The sequence below is a fragment of the Mus musculus genome, chromosome 10 (genome assembly GCF_000001635.26).
Source record: "Mus musculus strain C57BL/6J chromosome 10, GRCm38.p6 C57BL/6J".
NCBI lineage: Eukaryota > Metazoa > Chordata > Mammalia > Rodentia > Muridae > Mus > Mus musculus.
In genome coordinates this window covers 111,047,751-111,067,623 of record NC_000076.6, presented here as the reverse complement: position 1 = coordinate 111,067,623, position 19,873 = coordinate 111,047,751, and the positions used below count along the sequence as shown (strand labels likewise).

Sequence of the window (19,873 nt, the reverse complement as noted above, 5' to 3'; positions counted from 1 at the left end):
TTATTGTCTACAATACTGACTTGCCAGGCAAGGAGTGCCCACTGGTACATGATGTTTGGGGCGGGGGCGGGTGGGGGGGTAACAAACTGCTTTAGAACTGGGTTTGAGGCTCTCTCCACAGAGGGAAACTCATTCTGTATTGGTATTGTAAACCTAGCCAAAGCCCCTAACTGGGGAGGCCCTGGGGAACGTGTTACTGTTGCTTTGCTAAAAGGATCTGGTGTCAAACTGCTTTCTAGACATTTATGATTGTATTAATACACATAGATTACTGACACTCTTAATTTTGTTCAGAGAAGCTCGACTTCCAGTGAGTGATGGTTAATACAGAGATTTGTAACTAGTCAGGTTGCTGAGAATAACTATTAGATGCTCGGCTCTATGGAAGGCATCTCTATCACATACTCTAAAGTTCAGAAAACATCACAAGAAGAAATGGAAAGAATGTAAGAGCCAGAGGATAGAGAAGAGGGGGTGCCTTGTGGACATGACACGGCCATTGTACTCATGAACCCACAGTGGCTGTTGTTACTGCACAAGACTTGCACAAGATGGACCTGTCAATCTTGGGTAGGGAGGGGCTTATGAGGACCAGCACTAGAGAGGCAGAGGTGGGCTGCTACCAGTTAGTTTGAAGCCAGCCTGGTCTACCTAGTACATACTAGGACATTGAAAGCTGTATACTAAGAGCCTGTCTCAAAAACCAAAGCCAACCAAACAAAAAGACAAAAACCAAAGAGCAGTTGTTGTTCATACAGAGGACCTGGGTTCAGTTCCTGTCACCTACACAGTGGCCCACAACCTCCTATATTCCGATTCCAGAAGATTTTGTCTGACCTCGGTGGGTGCCAGGCAGGCACATGGTACACAGACATGTGTGAAGGCAAAACACATGAACACGAAGTTAAAACTTAAAAGTCTAAATAAATCAATACAACAAAGAGTATGGGAGTGAGCAGGAAACTTGCTGCAAGGAAAGGTTTTAGCAGTGGAGGGAAGGCGATTACAGACAGGAATAGGGAAGGTTGAAAATGGCCAAATACATTATACAAAATTTTCAAAGAATTAACATATAAGTTAATTTTCAAAGTCCTTTCAGGGGGTAGGTTACTCTCGCCTAACTTTTATCTTTATTATTGTTTCATTCATAGTCAGGAAAGGTAATTTTTCCTGGGTGCACATGTCTAGGCTGGTAACGTTTTCAACAGGAAGAACGATTTATTATTCTGCCGCCTCCTGGCTCCGTTCCCCAGCCGAGATGGCCATTTTCGCTGGCTTGTCATTTCTCTCAAGTTACCCTTTTCCTCTCCGGATGCTTTTGAAGTCTTCTGTCCTTGCTGTCCTGCAGTTTAATTACACATCGACTCTTAACTGATGTGCTTTGATTCCACTGTGCCTTCCGCAACTGTGTGCTGTAGTTGGAACCTGGCCTCCTCTTCTGCTTTCCGGCCATGAGGTGAGTGAGTGACTTTGCACCACAGGTATGCTGCTTGACTGATCATGGACCACAGCCTCCAAAACTGCTGGTCAAGATAAGTATTTTCTTTCCCATAAGGTGTTCATCTCAAGTGTTTCCTACACTGATAGAACACATGTTAATGGTGGCTGTGCTGGCTGGTTTTGTGTGTCAACTTGACACAGGTTGGAGTTATCATAGAGAAAGGAGCTTCATTTGGGGAAGTGCCTCCATGAGATCCAGCTGCAAGGCATTTTCTCAGTTGGTGATCAAGGGGGGAGGACCCATTGTGGGTGGTGCAATCCCTGGGCTGGTAGTCTTGGGTTCTATAAGAAAGAAAGCTGAGCAGGCCAGGGGAAGCAAGCCAGTAAGTAACATCCCTCCATGGCCTCTGCATCAGCTCCTGCTCCCTGACCTGCTTGAGTTCCAGTCCTGACTTCCTTTGGTGATGAACAGCAATATGGAAGTATAAGCTGAATAAATCCTTTCCTCCCCAACTTGCTTCTTGGTCATGATGTTTTGTGCAGGAATAAAAGCTCTGACTGAGACAATGGCCAGCCCTACCTTTCATTATCTGAAAAATAATTTAGCCATTATCTTTTCAGAAATGATCTCTTAGGTTCTCTTTACATTTGTTGTGGCTGTGGCTTGAAGGAGATTAGCCCCCAGTTGGTGGCCTTGTCTGGGGAGGTTTAGAAATACCATACACACCATACACACATATAGATGCAAGAAGAAAAAAGAAAGAAAATTGAATTCCTTCATCTAATATAAGGCACTTATCTCTACTCACCTGTCATTACATAATTAGTTGTTTATTGTTTTATGGTCATTTTCCCTTCACAGAATAACTTCCTGAGAACAATGAGTAGGTTTGTTCCTATATCATCAGTGATTGAAAAAAATTGTGATTAATACATACAACAGCCTGGAATGTTATAAATATTAGTGAATGAACTTCATGCCTATACTCATTGGTATATGGCATACACAAGGCTCTCCAGCTCCAGAGTTGAGTCTGGCAGTTTCTTCCCTTGAAGTACTTGGTAGACTGGGTTGTTATCAACAGGACAGAAAGATAACTAAGAACTTGATCTGGACTGTAATATCAACTCCAACCCATCTGCCCACACTGATTGCCACAGTGGCAAGAGGCTGGGAGATGACTGTTACAAGAGTAGAGACTTCATGATTAGAAACAGTTCCTTCTAAAGGAAGCAGTAACTCTGTGGCAGAGTCCTTGCCTACCATGTACAACGTCCTGGCTTAGAATCCCAGCACAAAAATATTAGTTGGGGGGGTGGTGGTATGAGGGTTTCTTTCTCTAGCCCTGGCTATCCTGGAACTCACTCTGTAGACCAGGCTTGACCCCAAATTCACAGAGATCTGCCTGCCTCTGCCTCAAGAATGCTGGGATTCGAGGTGTGCACCACTAGCACCCACCAAGAACAATTATTTTAATCTATTTGGCCTTTCCATCATGTCAGGCCAAAACAACAATAACAACAACAACAACAACAACAACAACAAAACCATCACTACTCACAAGGAATAGGCACTTATTTATAAGACATCAAATCTGCAGAGCATCTCGGCCTCTAGAAATATGAACACTAACTTTCCATTATCTATAAATGATATACTGATTATAGATCCCAAATGGCATAGGACAGCATTGTAGACCCACGTATAAACATACTTGCAAATAAACAGAATCATAACAGAGCACGTTCCTCAGTCCTATCCAAAGCCTGTGTGCCACGCCCATCCATACATCCATACAACCTCACTAGGCGAGTGATCACACAGGCTCGTCACTCGGAGAAGAAGCACAGTGACCAATATGAAGCTTTAGATAAACTCCAGATGGAGGAGGTGCATAGATTATTAGGGAAAGAAGACTGAAGGCAGGAAAGGAGATAAGATGGCCGGGTGTAAGGCACATCACAGACCTGTAACTCTAGCACTTGAAAGGCTGAGACCAGATGGCTGCAAGTTGGACTGTTTTGTGAGTTCTAAACCTGCCTGGGCTACATAGCAAGACGCTGACTATAAATAAATAAATAAATAAATAAATAAATAAATAAATAAATAAATAAGTTACTGTAGTTCAGGCTTCCTCTATTCAAATATCATCCTTTGGGCGTATGAATAAGCCAGATAACTTTCTAGACATCGAGCACACACCTGTGAGTATGACATCTGAGGTTCTTCGTCTCAGACTTTACACTGTACTTGACCGACATGAAGTAAGTAAACAAATTGGCATTTGAAACGATGTCAATGTGGTGGTGGATGCTGTCAAGAAGGTAGCACAGGGCGTCACAGACTGAACCACGCAGCGACTGCCCAGAGAAAGTCAATGAACCAAGACCAGCAAGAAGGAAGCAAGCCACAGGAACTTCTGTTCCTTTATATAGAGAGAGGATGGCAGGGGCACGTGCTTCATGCTTTCTCAGATCTTAATGTGGATCGGTGTGTCAGGCAGCGGCTAGAAGACATATAAGTGTTGAATCAGGAGGAGCGCATGGTCCAGATCATCATCATCACCATCACCACCACCATCATTATCATCGGCTACAGTGAGGATGTCTGGTGTTATTCAAAGTGCTACAGAGATACTTCAGGATAAGATGCAAGGAGAGCATGGAGGAACACAATATTAACTGGAATTTTAAAAATTCCCCCGTGTGGCTAAGTTTTCAAACATGATCAGCAATAGTTGATTTTTTTTTTAAGGTGGCATAGACTGCTAGTTTGGACCGATTTCAAAAAGACCCTCTCTCAGGCAGAGGAGGGTATCTATGCTGACCCCCTGATCTGTAAATTCTTCCATAGTTTATCTTCAAATCCCCAGGGGAGCCCTGTCCCTGGCACTCAGAGATGAAACACACATTCCAAAAGTGCTTGAGTTCATAAATGGCCTCTGAGAGCCGGGTGTGGTGGGATGGAGGCAGGTGGATCCCCGTGAGTTTAAGAGCAGCCTGGTTTACATAGTACGTTCCAAGACAGCTGGGGCTACATAGAGAGATCTTGTCTCAAAATCCAAAACCCAATCCAAACCAAACCAAAGCAAGTGGCTGCCAAGGTTCTGTTAATAGATGGGGTTGTCTTAGAGGCGCAGTTCCCTGAAAGGATCATGGTCACTCTGAGTTCCCAATAGAGGTCACAGGAACTGGGGTGTTATAGCCACAAATCACAGCTACATTGGAGTAACAGCAATTATGAAGTATCATGTATTTGTTTCGACAGTGCCTTTGCCACAGCGAAGTCTGAATCATTCTGTGTTTGCAGTCCAGTACAGATCTGTCATCGCTGTTAGGAAATAATCAGAGAAACGTGAACTGTGCTTGTGCAGCGGGAAGCACGGCAGTAATGTTATCACGAACCGCGGGGGAAGGTGTTAATGAGTTTCAGGCTTTGGAGATAGTTGCATGGAGAATTACCGATAGGATATTCTTTTTGTACATGGCCTACTCATAGTCCTAACACATATGTGTGTATACATGTACACATGCACACACACACACACACACACACACACACACAAGAAATGGTTACAGCTCCATAAAAACGAGAAGGTAGAATTACAGTTAAGAATAGACTTTCAGGAGGTGGAAGGATGGCTCAATGGACACACCCAAATGCATGTGTTTTCATGGTGATCCCATGGTTCCAACAAGTTGAAAATGGAGATTAACTGTCACAGCCTCCAAACATGTCGACCTCAGTCCCGATGTGCGTGATGAGCTCCCAGGAGCCTTGTTTCAGCCTCGAGGGGCGGGATTTCCCTCTTATCTCCTATGTCTACACTCGTCATTTCTACTAACTGTGCTTTTCTTATCAAGTTATCAGTGGTCTTTCTATCATCACTGGACTTAGCCTAACACAATATAAAATACTGGTATCTATAGATATAACATAAGGGTCATTGTACACAAATGTATCAGTTGATTACAAACATGCTGGTAGGTGTTATCAATTTAAAGAGAATTTGAAATGAGTCATTCAAGAAAACTTAAATGCCCTAAGGTGCTCAGAGCCTGCTGTGGTGGTTTGAGTGAGAATATCCCCTCTGGGTTTATATATTTGAACACCTGGTTCGCAGTTGGTACCATTTGTGACAGTATTTGTGGAGGTTTGGGAAGTGTGGTCTTGTTGGAAGTTGCATGTCACTGGAGGTGGGCTTTGCAAGTTTAAAGACTTGTGCTGTCTTGGTCATTGTTCTATTGCTGTGAAGAGACACCATGACCATGGCAACACCTACAAAAGAAAGCATTTCATTGAGGCTGGCTTATAATTTCAGAGGTTTAATCCATTATCCTTGCGAGCGGGAGGCATGGCAGCACACAGGCAGCCATGGTGCTGGGGAGGTAGCTAAGAGTTGTACATCTGGACCCACAGGCAGCAGGAAGAGAAAGAGTCACTGGCACTGACTGGGGCTTCTGAAACCCCAAAGCCCACATACAACTCCAGAAGTGGGACAGTTCAGTGTCAGCATGGTGGTAAGCACTGGGGCAGGAGGCTGTGCCTGGTTGTGTATGCCACTTGAGATTGTGCTGGGATGACCCACTGCCATAAGACCAGAGCAACACTTTAAAAGACCTACAGCATACATAGCCCCATCTGGCACCTGGAAAAGTTACCAGACGATGCCATCGCAAGCTGGACATAGCAGCACGTACTTGTCACTCATGACTGGAAGGCTGAGGTATGAATATAATAAGTTCTTACTAAGGAACACATACTAAGATATCTGAAGGCCTAAGGATCTATCTCAAGGTGCGTGGTAGACTATGCTTTAATCCCAGTCCTTGAGAGGCAGAGGCGGATGGATTTCTTTGAGATCCAAGACAACTTTGTCTACATAATGAGTTCCAGGACACTCAGGGATACATAGTAAGGCCCTGTTTCAAAAAGTAATAAACAAGGAAATGAATGTGCGTATCTCAGAAGACAAAGAAAAGAGGGTCATCCCCAGAGACCCAAGGCTTTCTTATTTCCTCCACGAAGCAGGATTCATTCTCAAACAATGGTAAGTACATATTCCTCCCTGGAGCTTTCAGTTAGAGGAAGAAGAGGAGGAACTTGGAGAACATCTTCAGAGAGAGAGAGAGAGAGAGAGAGAGAGAGAGAGAGAGAGAGAGAGAGAGAGAGAGTGTTTCCTATGTGAGAGGAGACACAAGAGATGGAACCAGTCCCACGTCTAAGTTCTGCTTAAAGTTTGTCTGGGGTAGCTGGTCAAAGGGTAGGGGAACATTTTTAATATGAGAAATACACAGTAGTTATAAATAGCTTTAAATATGCACGGGAAAAGGAAGGCCATCAGGAAACGCTTCCTGCCAAATCTCCCAGAAATGGAAGATGGAAAATTACCACCCGGCCATAGAGTTTCTCCGATGGGACTCTCTTGGGTCCTTTCACGTTTAACTGTGTGTGTGGTGATGTTTCGGGAGACCTCAGTATTACTCATTGCCATTCATATTTCCTTATTTTCACTCAGAAGAATGGAACGGTCTGTAGCTTGTAGCTTTTTTTGAGAAAAGAAATATTGAAACATTTTTCTTTATGTTTAATGATTCAGAATGTGTGTGTGTGTGTGTGTGTGTGTGTGTGTGTATGTGTGCGTGTGTGCATGTGTGTGTGTTCATGTGTATGTATGTGTATATATGTATGTGCGGGTATATGAGCGCATATATATATATGTGTGTATATATGAATGTATGTGGTATGTATATATATATATGTGTGCATATGTGTAATGTGTGCATGTGGTGTATGTATGTGTGTGCATGTGGTGTATGTATGTGTGTGCATGTGTAATTATGTGTGCATGTCCGTGTATGTATGTATGTATGTATGTGCATGTATATGTATGTATGGGTATATGAGCATGTGTATATATGTGTGTATGCATGTATGTGTATGTATGCATGTATGTATGTCTATGTGTGCATGAATGTATGTATGTATATGTAAGAGTGTGTGTGTGTGTGTGTGTGTGTGTGCATGCATGTGTGTGTGTGTGCATGTGTGTGTGTGATAATCTGGGGAGGGTGCAAGTGTCACAGCACACTGTTGAGTTCAGCAGACAACTCGGTGGAGTCATTTTTCTGCTTTCCATTTCCATGGGTTCCAGAGGACAAACTCAGGTCTATGAGACCTGCTGAGCCACCCCGCAGTCTCCTCTTTTATAGTTGACAAATGTTTTTACATTAATTATATATCTCTGTGGGAAACTATTGATGAAACATCAAATAAATATCCCTCAGAAAGACTCTGAGATATCTGTGTTTTCCACTGCAACTCTGCTTTTTGAGAGGAAGTTGCACATAGCTGAAAAAGACAGAGGGCAATGCCTTTACAATAGGATTTTCTCTGAATCACTTTACACGTGTATATATGTATGTGCATTGCACGGCTCAAGAAGTTGAGCTTAAGAAAACCAAAGCTCTGAGAGAGAAACTAATTAACCATTTGTAGCAAAGAGGAAAAGGGAAAATAGATTGGCTTCTACCCAGAGATCCTTTCATCAAAAGTGGATATTTGTTTCATTGTTTCAATAAAAATTGTAATCACTTACTAGACAGATTCAGGATATTTAGCAAGCAGTCTCATTACTTACCAGTGTTCTGTAGTTTTATGTCGTCAGAATGTAGACAAAATACTGTAGCTACCAACTGTAGCCACCTGTAAGTGCAGCTAGGTGTAGGTATCCATTTTACAGGCGCCTATAAAGCTAAGTGTAAGTTACTTTTCATGTCCCTGACATTATGCCCAACAGAACAACTTACGGAATTACGTCTTAGGGCTCATGGTTTCAGTCCACAGTTGTGTGGCCCCATACACTAAGATAGAGTAGCAGGCTGCCTGGAGTGAAAGGCAGACAAGGCTGGTCTTTATGTATGGGTGAATAGGAACCAGGAAAAGGGAATACAGAAGGGAGCAGAGGGCCTTGAGGACTGACCCCCCAGTAATCTACTTCCTCAACTAGGCTTCTACTTTTCTCCATTACCTCCAGTAATCCTGTTGTCGTATGAATCTATCAAGTGATTAAACCATCGATTATCTCAAAGCTCTTTGTGCAATCATGCCTTACTAATAGGCAATTCTTAATCTGATCGAGGTGACAGTCAAAATTAACTGTCGCAATACATTACCAATAAGAATAAAAAGGCAGACTTGGCTTTGTCCCCTCTCAAAGGGTTTACTATATAGGGCTGGCTGGCCTGGAACTCACTGTGTAGACAGCAGATTGGGTCCAATCTCACAGGGATCTGCCTGCCTTTGTCTCCTGAGAACTGAGATTAGGAGTTTATGCTACCATTCCTGGTCTGTCTGTCCATCCTTCCTTCTTTCCTTCCTTCCATTTTTTCTTGTTTGTTTCGGGTGTGTATGTGTGTTATGTAAATGAGGTGTTATGTGAGTGTGTGAATAAGGGTATGTCTGTGCATGATATATTCATGTATGACTGTATATGAAGTGTATGTGTACCTGTGAGGGCACACATGTACAGTTATTCATGGGCCAGAGTGCAGGTGTGGAGGTCAGAAGACTAATCTTGGATGGTACTTGTTTTCCGCCTTGTATCTGGACTTTGACGTGCCTCCCCACCCCTGCCTCAGATGCCAGCCCGGCTGTAGGAACACAAGGATTATTATAGACATGCGCTACCACCCGGCTTTGCTTGGGTTAAAGGAAGTTGAACCTAGGTCCTTGCTCTTGTGCGGCAAATGCTCTTCCTACTAAGTCATCTATCTCCTCAGCTGACTTTGGTTTTTCTTAATCCCAGCACTGGGGTTAAAGAATAAGGGATACATACAGTAAGTGAGCCTCAAGGTTGAGGCCAGCCTACTTCGAGAGTTTGAGGTCAGCATCAGGTGCTGGACAAGATGTTGTTAGAGCAAAACCAGCCACTCCTCCTCCTCCCCCTCCTCCCCCTCCTCCCCCTCCTCCCCCTCCTCCCCCTCCTCCCTGCCTAGTTCAGGGCATGCTCTCAGTCTCCACGTTAAAAACAACTCCTGGTTTTTAACCACCACAGAGCATCACTTTTTAATTGCCATTTTAATTGTTGGTGAATCAGGAGATATTTTTTGGCAATAGTAAGGGAAACTGTTTCTGTGTAGTCGAATGTTTCCAGAAACATCTGAAGCCAAAACAAAGAGGAAAAAAAATTAAATTAGCCATTTTTTTATTAAGCACTGTCAAGAACAAAGAAGACTTGATTCTCTTCCCTAAAGGTAATATGAGAGTGTAGCAGGGGAGATAAAATACGTAATTATAGGGAAGGGTGGGCAAGAGAATGTGCTTGTCAGAAGCACGGACAGGGCACCGGGCAGGCAAATGAGAAAGGGCCACTTCTGTTCTGAGCTGGGAGTTGGGGCATCAAAGTAAAAATATTGGCTGTTTGACAAGTGTGTCCTTTTCAATATTTTATTATAACTAATATAACAGATAAAACACACAATTAAAATGTATAGGAAATATTTGAAACTTAGAGAAGATAAAAAGAAATGGCTGAGAATTGAAGTTAAAAAAAAAAAAGAAAGAAACTGGGGACTGGAGGGATGGCTCTGTGGTTAAGAGAACCTGGCTATTTTTCCAGAGGACCAGGGTTCAATACCTAGGGCCGACATGCAGCTCTCAATCTGTAACTCCAGTCTCAGGAGATTGGACACCATCCTCAGACCTCTGTGGGCAGTGCATGCGCATGACGCATAGACATACATGTAGGCAAAACACTGTGCACGCCTTTAATCCCAGCACTTGGGAGACAGAGGCAGGTGAATTCCTAAGTTCAAGGCCAGCCTGGTCTACAAAGTGAGTTCCGGGACAGCCAGGGCTATACAGAGAAACCCTGTCTCGAAAAAACAAAAAACAAAACAAAACATTTAAAAGAATATTTTAAAAACAAACTAATAGAATTTCTAGAAGGTCCATCATTATTACCCCATTTGTTTATAACTATCTTTATAGTACATACATAAATCACTATAGATAAAAAACACATTGTTGTATATGCTGGTGCCTACACTAGGTCATAAAATGCTATGTGTCAATGAATTTTAAAGGTATAACAAGATTGTAAATGTTTTATCAGTTCAGTGAGGTTTTATAAATGTGAAAGCTTTACAACTTTCTACAAGTTATATATAGATAGTTATATAGATATATATATATTCTATCACAGCAGTAGAAAAGTAAGTAATTCAAATGGTTGTGGATGGATGACATTATCAGAGAGGAAGGCCTTGCGTGAAGTGTTAAGAGATGAACATGGAATGTCCTTCTAAGAGCAAACTAAGTATAAACGTTACATAGGAAGGAAAGCTGTGTTACTCTAAAGCTCAGGCTTCCTTCTGGGAGTAGAATTGCAGGGAATGTCATACGTGAGGTCACTTGTGGCAGGGACAAGCTCTCTGGGAATTGAGTTAGAGAATATCCCAGCATCCTTTGCCATTGGACACAGCTGGGTGATGGAGTTCTAGTCAAGGTTGGTGTGAGCTGTGACACCCCCAGGACTGCTCCATAGCTCTGCCCTTTCCGGTCTTCTTTTTTCTCTTGCTGGATACAAATCAATTCAGAACCCTGGGGAGCCATGTGCTGAAGATGAAAGAGCCCTGAGATTGAACGCGTTGTTCATCTTCTGTTGCTGGAGAGCTTCTTCCACAAGGAACACTCATGTAGACCTTCCTACTGCATTTTTTCAAAGATTTATTTATTGTGTGTGGGTGTGGGTGTGGGGGGGCACCTGCATTCTGTGCCCCCAGAGGCCAGAAGAGGGCATCAAATTCTCAGAAGCTGGAGTTACAAATAGTTGTTGTTCCCTAGAAACGGGTACTAGGGACTAAAGCAAGCTCCTCTGGAAAAGCAACAACACTCTTAACCCTGAGCTGTCTCTTAAGCCTGCAGACACACACACACACACACACACACACACACACACACACACACACACACACACACACACATATATATATATATCTTGTATTTGAGCTGTCAAACTTTGGGGAATTGCTATAGCTGCTAGTGTTGCTTTAACTAATGAAGGGTCTGCACATCATTTCTTACTGATTATGACACAGCTCCTTCAGAGTCCTCCACAGATATCAATGCATATTCCACCGCTATCAAAAATGCCACCTAGCCCATCCGCAAGAGCAATATAGGTCTTAGGCTCCGCCCCACAGTTACCTGGCAACAGCCAGATGTGCCTGACTCACTATAAAAGGAGCTGCTTGCCCCTCCTCACTCTTGTTCTCCTGCTCTTGCTCCCTGACTCTGTTCCCTCTCTCTCCCCACCCCCCACCCCTCCAAGTGCTCATGGCCGGCCTCTACTTCTTTACTCCCCAACCCCTCTCTGCCTTTCTCTGTCTCTACTCCCCTCTCAACTCCCCTCCCCATGCCCTGAATAAACTTTATTTTGTACTACACAGTCATCACGTGGCTGGTCCCTGGGGGGGGGGGGGGGGAAGGGATGCCTCGGCATGGGCCTGCAGAGGCACCGCCTTCCCCCACACCTCCACCAAACATATTCCTTCTCTCCTTATCTTTTTTACAAAACACAGAACGTAGTACAGTAGAATCGTACTGCATACCATACCATACAGTCTTGAGTCTGTCTGAGGTTTGAATCTCAGCTCTGCAGTTAGTGAGTTCCTCGTTTCCCATTTCACAGTCTGTTAAATGGGTAATCACAGCTCTAATTTGGAGTTTATTGTAAACAGTAAAAGAGAGGATACATGGAAGAGTCATAGAACAAGGCCTCCGCAGAGTATTTAATAACTAAGTCAGCTGTAACCAAGATCATTCGAAAAAGCTAAATATCTTGCCACCTAAGGAGTCTCCCCTAAGGAGTCTCCCCTTGCTTTGTCTTCCTCCCTTTGGACCCCATCGCTGAGTCTCTAAGAATTGTCTCTTGGGGGCTGGAGAGATGGCTCAGGGGTTAAGAGCACTGGATGTTCTTCTGGAGGTCTTGAGTTCAATTCCCAGCAACCACATGGTGGCTCACAGCCCTCTGTGAAGGCGTGGGATCTGATGTCTTTTTCTGCTGTGTCTGAAGACAGGCACCGTGTGCTCATATAAATAAAATAAATACAATCTTAAAAACAAAACAAGAAAGAAAAGTCTCTTGGAACTCTTGGGGGATGATGGCACCACAAACTGAGCTCAGGGGGGACCTGCGCTTTCCTGGTGGTCTGTGAGAAGAAAGCCATCTCTCAAAGTTCTTCCAATCCAGCTGGAAGTATGAATTTGTATTCAGCCTAAGTACTGGTCTTTGTTGAGCACCCGCTGAAAAGAATACTGAGCTCCCCCCCCCCCGCCCCCTGCTCCCCGCCCCCACTCCCCACCTCCCGCCCCCTCCCGTCCCCCCCCCCCCATCCCCGTCCCCCGCCCCCTGCAGCCTTGGCCCTTTGAACTCTGTCCGGTTAAGATCTGCCTTCCCAGAGCTCCAGACACTGCCACATCCTCGAAATTTCCCTCTCACTCCCCAGACCCTGGATGTCTCTAGATTGTTCGAATCCCACGGAGCCCTTTCTTCTCTGGTTTCCTAGTTATTTCTACCCACGTTCTGCCTCTTTCTTTCCCTGTTTTCTTTCCCATCTTTCCTTACAGGTGAGCAGACAGAATCAGCCCAAGGTTAATCCTACGTATGTAAACATATTAAATTAAATTAAATTAAATTTGAGGATAACATCGGAAACTAGGCTATCTGTGCTTTGTGAATCATTCTGTCCCCAAAAGACAAAAAGGTGTTAGCACACACCAGGCCTGTCATTTGTACTTTTGAATGGATTTTCACTTTACAGAGACTTGTCAAATAATAATTAGATGGTGTCTTAGTCAGGGTTTCTGTTCCTGCACAAACATCATGACCAAGAAGCAAGTTGGGGAGGAAAGGGTTTATTCGGCTTACACTTCCATACTGCTGTTCATCACCAAAGGAAGTCAGGACTGGAACTCAAGCAGGTCAGGAAGCAGGAGCCGATGCAGAGGCCAATGGAGGGATGTTACTTACTGGCTTGCTTCCCCGGGCTTGCTCAGCCTGCTGTCTTATAGAACCCAAGACTACCACTCCATGAATGGCACCACCCACAAGGGGCTGAGCCCTCCCACCCTTGATCACTAATTGAGAAAATGCCTTACAACTGGATCTCATGGAAGGATTTCGTCAACTGAAGCTCCTTTCTTTGTGATAACTCTAGCCTATGTCAAGTTGACACATAAAACCAGCCAGTACAGATGGCTTGTGTGAGTTCACACAGCGAGCAGCAGAGGCTGGGTTTTGAACCCACGCAGCCTTTGCTCCAGCCAGGACTTAGCACCGTGAAGCCAGCTCCAATCAAGGGCACACATACTCTGTGTGAGAGGGCAGGCCATGTTGCCTCACGGCCTAAGGGGGCTGTGAGAAGAGCATGATGGTGTGGCGTGGAGGGGAGGTATAGACGCTTTAACAATTGCCTGTCCTACAGAGAGACACATGACCCATAAGCACAACTGCCTGTTGGAGAGGCCGGTGACAAAGAGGAAAACAATGATGGCTCTGTGACCCTGATGAGACCATGTAGGTCACTATCAGATTGGTAGTGAAACCAACATCCCTCTGCTTCTCCCAGGATCCTCTGCGTCATCCTGGGATCCTCTGCCACACCCCCAGAATTATTTCCCTGTCAGAGTTGGGTGTCCCTTTGGGATCGATTTTAACCTCAGAGCCATATGGTCCCGTTTCCTCCTTAGCATCTCTTTCTTCCCGCCTCCAGCTACTTTGTTTTCTTTTGAGTCTCTCCCTTCCGTCTAGCAAACAAATGCAGTCGAGCAGTAATCTTACATACTTAGATAACGCTAATTTTACATATTTAGATGAAATCCAAAAATAACGAAAGTGTTAACTCGCTAATGTCTCCCCTTAGGCCACCAGAGAGGAAGGCTGATGGATTGACGTCATCAGTCACGTGCGTGCAGCCTGGCGCCCAGGTCTTCATCTTTTTCGGTAACTCAGAGCTTTACAGCAGCTCGCAGCAAATCTCTGGGGCGCAGATCAAGGAAATCCCTGGACACATTGCTGCCTAACCTCTTACCCAGTGTCTTTGACCAAGTTTCTTACCCATTGCCTTATGATTAAAATCGGAAAGGTCATTTATCCCAGTGTTATGAGGGCCAGACATCAAGCATGTAAGACTAACCCAGATAATAAACCATAAAACAGTACAGAGACTTTCCTTTTTTCCTGTACTGCATTACAGCGTGGTGCCATTAACTTGTTACTGTCTGATTACACGTAGCAACAATGTAGCAAATATGTATGAATGACTCCATTTTCTGAAGACACATGTTTACAATTAAGAAAAATGGTTCAAGTGTCTCTTGTGAAGTATTTTTAATTATCATTTAAACGAATACAGCATTTTATTCTATATTTGACTTTTTTAAAAGCCAAGACTTTTATTAACAGAGTTTTTCCCCTCTGAATTTAGATGTAGTCGTGTAACACAGAATAGTCCTTTTACGTTCACATTGCTAGACATCACTGTTTTCTCCCATAGCAAGGAGGATTGGTGAAAATACTCCATCACTCTCAGCTCTATTGTAGTTTGACCATCACAAACCACTGATAACTGATAATAATCGATATCTATTCTGGTTCAGAGAAATACACAAGCATCCTGACAGAACCGAATTAGAACTCTGGCTTTGTGTGTTTCCTGACTGAAGAGTTTTGCAGGCGTTTACACCTTGTCTTAGTCAGTGTTCCATTGCTGTGAAGAGATGCCACGGCTACCGAAACTCTTATAAAGGAAAACATTTCATTGGGGCTGGCATACAGGTCAAAGGTTTAGTACATTATTGTCATGGTGGGAAGCATGGGGAAGCCCAGGCAGACACGATGCTGGAGAAAGAGATGAGAGTTCTACATCCAGATCCAAAGGCGGCAGGAAGAGAGACAGCCAGTGGCTGGGTTAAGCATTTGAAACCTGAAAACCCACTCCCAGGGGCACACTTCTTTCAACAGGGCCACACCTCTTAATCTTTGTCAGGTATCACTACTCCCTAAAGACTAAGGTTCAACTATATGAGCTCATAAGGACCATCCTATTCAAACCACCACATCTCTTATTTCCAAGAATCCCACTTATCGCAGTCGACTGTAAGAGAACATTCGAGTCATGTTTGTTTAGTTAGTTTTAAAAATTAGCATACAAAATATTAGGCTAGATTGGGGTGTTTTCAAATAAACTTTGTTTTGTTGTTTCTTCTCTCTCTTTCTGTCCCTTCTCCCCTACTTCCTGCCCTCACCCTTGCATATTTCCACCTCAGGGGATCTCCTCTCTGCTTTCATGCCATGTGTGTTATACTGCCTCACTTCCTCAATACCCTGTTCCCCCTTCGTGGTCCCCTTATAAGTTTCATAAGCACACCTGCACACATAATTTGTATATAGCCAGGACCCACATACGAGAGAGAAAATGCATAAGTGTCCTTCTTTCTGCGTCCAGACCACCATGACCAAGGCAACTTGTAGAAGGAAGTGTTTAATTGGGAGCTTGTTTTCCATTTCAGAGGGTGAGTCCAGGATCCTCACGGTGAGCAACATGGTAGCCAGGAGGCAGGCATGGTGCTGGAGCAGTAGTAGCAGAGAAATTAGTTCTATCCCATAAGATGGACACAAATCAAGAGACTTGGTCTGGTAAGGGCTTTTGAAACGTCCTCTGAGCCCACCCCCTAGTGACACATCTCCTCCAAGAAGGCCACACCTCCTAGTTCTTCCTAAATGGTCCATCAACTAGGGACCAAACATTCAAATATGTGAGCCTATGGAGGCAGTTCTCATTTGGGGCTGTCATTTCCGGACTAATCTATTTTCCTACAAGTTTTATAATTTCATTTTTCTTTGCTGCTGAATAAAATTCTGCTGTGTACATGAACCATATTTTCATTACCCCTCCATGGGTGGATAAGCATGTAAGCATGTTTCCTTGCTGTTGTGAATAGTGTTGCAGTACCTTTTGAGCAAAAGCATTTATCAAAGCATATCGCTTTAAGTTAGAAACCAACTTGAATGCCCAACAATAAAATAATGACAAAGAATAAATGATATTAAGCCATTAAAACCATCCTGTAAGCAATCACTTAATTTGAACCTCTGTGATAAAATCGTACGCTAAAAAGAACAACATAGAGCAATACATGAGGCACTAATGTTAAATAATGCATAAACTATGTACTACCATATTCACATTATAAAGGAAAAACTATACACATAACACAAAGAGAACGGAATGGTAAATACTGAAAATTTTCAGTGACATTTAAAGTTCAGTATGAACTTTAGTTTGTTCTCTGTAACTTCCCATATTTTTTATATTACTAAAAAATGGTATTTTGAGGGGCTGGGAAGATGGGTCAATGGTTTAAGAGCACTGGCTGCTCTAGCTGAGTTCTATTTCCTGCGCTAACATGACGTCTCACAGCTGTTTGGAACTTCAGTTCAAGAGTCTGGTGTCTTTTTTTTTACTTCCAGGGGTGTGTAGACACACTTAAAGGCAAAACCACACAAAATAAAAATATGTTGTTTTGATAAGCAGGAAAACCAGAATAAAAATAAAACGAATAATGGAGCTCCCTTTTAGACTCTGAGGGGTTTGTTCTCTATTTTCTCCTCCCCCTTGCCCTAGCCCTCCCCCTCCCACTAACCCTCCCCCTCCCACTAGCCCTCCCCCTCCTCCTTCTTCTTCCTCTTCTTCTTCTTTTCAAGACTTGTGGTGAAGCCACTGATTGCCCTTCTTGTTGACTCAAACATTTTCATGCCTCCAATGACAGGCTGGGTCCCTTTGCAAGCCACTGAGAAGCTCGTTGCTTCCTCAGGGTCAGTAAATGTTAGCTGTTCCTTTGTGGAGTGGGCGCTGTGTTCTCTTTCCAAGGTCGCTTACCCAAGCAGATGCTAGGAATATCTACTGTCTGCTAACTTCAGAGACTTGCTTAGTCTCCAGTCCCCTCTTAGGTAAATAAATGGTTGGTGCAAAGATACTAAGGAAGGTCCCATCTCCTTGTCTCAACCTGGGACCTTTGAAAAGTTATCCCAGCCCTACCAGACCTTTAGGATTCAGGGACCTTTAGTTGCTTCAGGGGCAACTGCCCTGCATGTTAAGTCTTTTTCTTTGCTCCCCTTACATACGTATCTCTGAGACCACATCCCAGTAAACTTTCTCTCTGCAATTCTGCCTCAGAGTCTGTTTCCAGGGACATGGGTCCGGAGTTTTACGTATATGTACATTTCTGTTTGTTTGAAGATTGACCTTGTATGGGCTAGAAAGTTACTCTGATACTATGCTACATCCCAACTCTTGTCTTAAAAACAAAACAAAATCTATTATTTTATTGCACATGTGCACACGCACGTATATAGAGTTCAATGGTCAGCCTCTTGTGTCAGCCCTTGCCTTCTACTTTCTTTGAAAAAACAGCCCCTTGCTTACCACTGCCACCCCGGTTCCACCTCCCACATCTAGCTAGGGTTACAGATGTATCTCACCAGACTTGACTTCACATGGGCCCTGGGGGTCTGATCCCAGGTCTTCGTGTTTACACAGCAAGCTCTTTACCCACTAAGCCGTCTCCTCAGTCTCCTTGAATTGAGGCTTTGGTTTATAATTTTCCTACCTCAGCTTCCCAAGTAGCTGGGATCACAGGTTTCTGCCCTTGGGTCTGATTTTTGAGGTTCTTCTGAGGCGAACCCATGTCTTTACTTCATCCTCTTCTCGGTCATTCTCCACCATATGCCTCTCTCTCTGCTTCCTCCCATGGCGCTCACAGCCTGGGAGCTCAGCGACAAGCCCTACCTATAATGTATAATTTCCTCCCGGCTCATTCCTCCTCATTCTTGCAGACTCGTCTGGTCTTCCAGGAAGCCTAAATTTCGGTTTAACCCAGCCTGAGGGTCTTTCTTCTATGCTAATGTACCATTTAGTATGCATGGATGTTCCTTGAGTATGGGTAGAATTACAACCCAATAAATATGTGCAAATTGTACGTAAGCCGAGAGTGAATTGAATACACCCAATACTGGAAATACGATAGCTCGACAAAGCAGCACATGGCAGAGTATCGGCCATTTATCCTCATGATTCTGTGTGATTAAGTGTTTGCGGCTGATGCTGTTGTAGCTGTGGTTCCCTAATATAAGGAGAGGGACAGACACACAATTTAAAATATGAAAAATATCATTAATAATAAATTAATAATAATACCAAAAAACCCCATGGTGTCACATGCACTCCGCACTCAGAAGGCAGAGGCAGGTGGATCTCTGTGAGTATGAAGCCAGCCTGACCTATAAAGTGAGTTATGCAGAGAAACCATATCTGAAGGTAGATAGATAGATAGATAGATAGATAGATAGATAGATAGATAGATAGACAAAATAAAAACAACATACTTCATCTTAGCACAATCTTGTGCATTCATCTATAAGGAGTCTGTACCTGAGTGGTAAGTCTTACAATGTAGTCACTACCAGCTAGCTGAGATACTAAAGACATTTACCAACCCTCTATGTAAGTTTTTTCACTTGTAAAATAAACGGATTAGAATAGAGAGATACCTCAGAGCATTCCCAGTTCCAGGAATCTCATTAGATTAATTTTGAGTTTCAGGGAAAGTTAGGGAAAGGGGTTATTTACATATGAGTCCCCATGACTAGTGCAGATGACAAAAGATAGTAAAGCAGAGATAGCAGCTCCTTGACAGGGCCAAAGAAAGCAGATGTCACAATTTTGTGGGACTGGAGTTGGAAAGGCTTAATCCCAGGCATCTCACAGTGGTGAGCAGATTGGTTGGGTAAACTCTGGATATAGTTGTTTAGGGTTTATTGGCATACTAAAGTAGAGGTCTTAAAGCAAGTCTTGATGAGTAAGCTGAGGTTTCGGGGGGGGGGGGGAGGTAAGCTTTAATACATGATCAGACTGTGTCTCAGATAATGTCATTTGCAGGGATTTCCTGCAGCAAGCATTGAGGTGATTTATTGGCTTTCACTCTTATCTTCTATGGGCAAATTTCCTGGAACAAATGACTAAGTCATATTGGCACAGGTTGTCGTCGTTCTTAGGCACTGTGGTTCTAGCGCATCAATGCAGGTGGCTGGGGCTCATTCTCATGAACTTTCCTCACAGAAGGAAGTTTCCCGCAACAGAGAACCGCGCCATTTCTAACCTGACTCTAGATCTCTATCAAATACTCTGTTACCTACCTGGGGTCTCTCTCTCCTTGAATGTAGTATATATTTTTCAAATTCCAAATAAAACACATAACAAATCCCAGAGAGAAAACCCTCTTCTATGCTTATATTCTCCATTTCGATATTCCACACTAGTCTTTGCTTTTGCTAGAAGGTACATACTTATTCTTACACCAGGGCTCTTG

General features: G+C 43.6%; 1 long non-coding RNA gene across 2 annotated transcripts; it reads left to right on the top strand.

Moving 5' to 3' along the window:
* Positions 1 to 1,110: 1,110 nt before the first annotated feature.
* Positions 1,111 to 14,665, top strand: Gm51781. 2 transcript variants are annotated; one of them, XR_003948938.1, is made up of 2 exons: positions 1,111 to 1,456; positions 14,368 to 14,665. It is a non-coding gene; the product is annotated as a predicted gene, 51781 (long non-coding RNA). The 2 variants fall into 2 exon arrangements; XR_003948937.1 differs by lacking the exon at positions 1,111 to 1,456 and adding an exon at positions 6,408 to 6,491.
* The last annotated feature ends 5,208 nt before the right edge of the window (positions 14,666 to 19,873 follow it).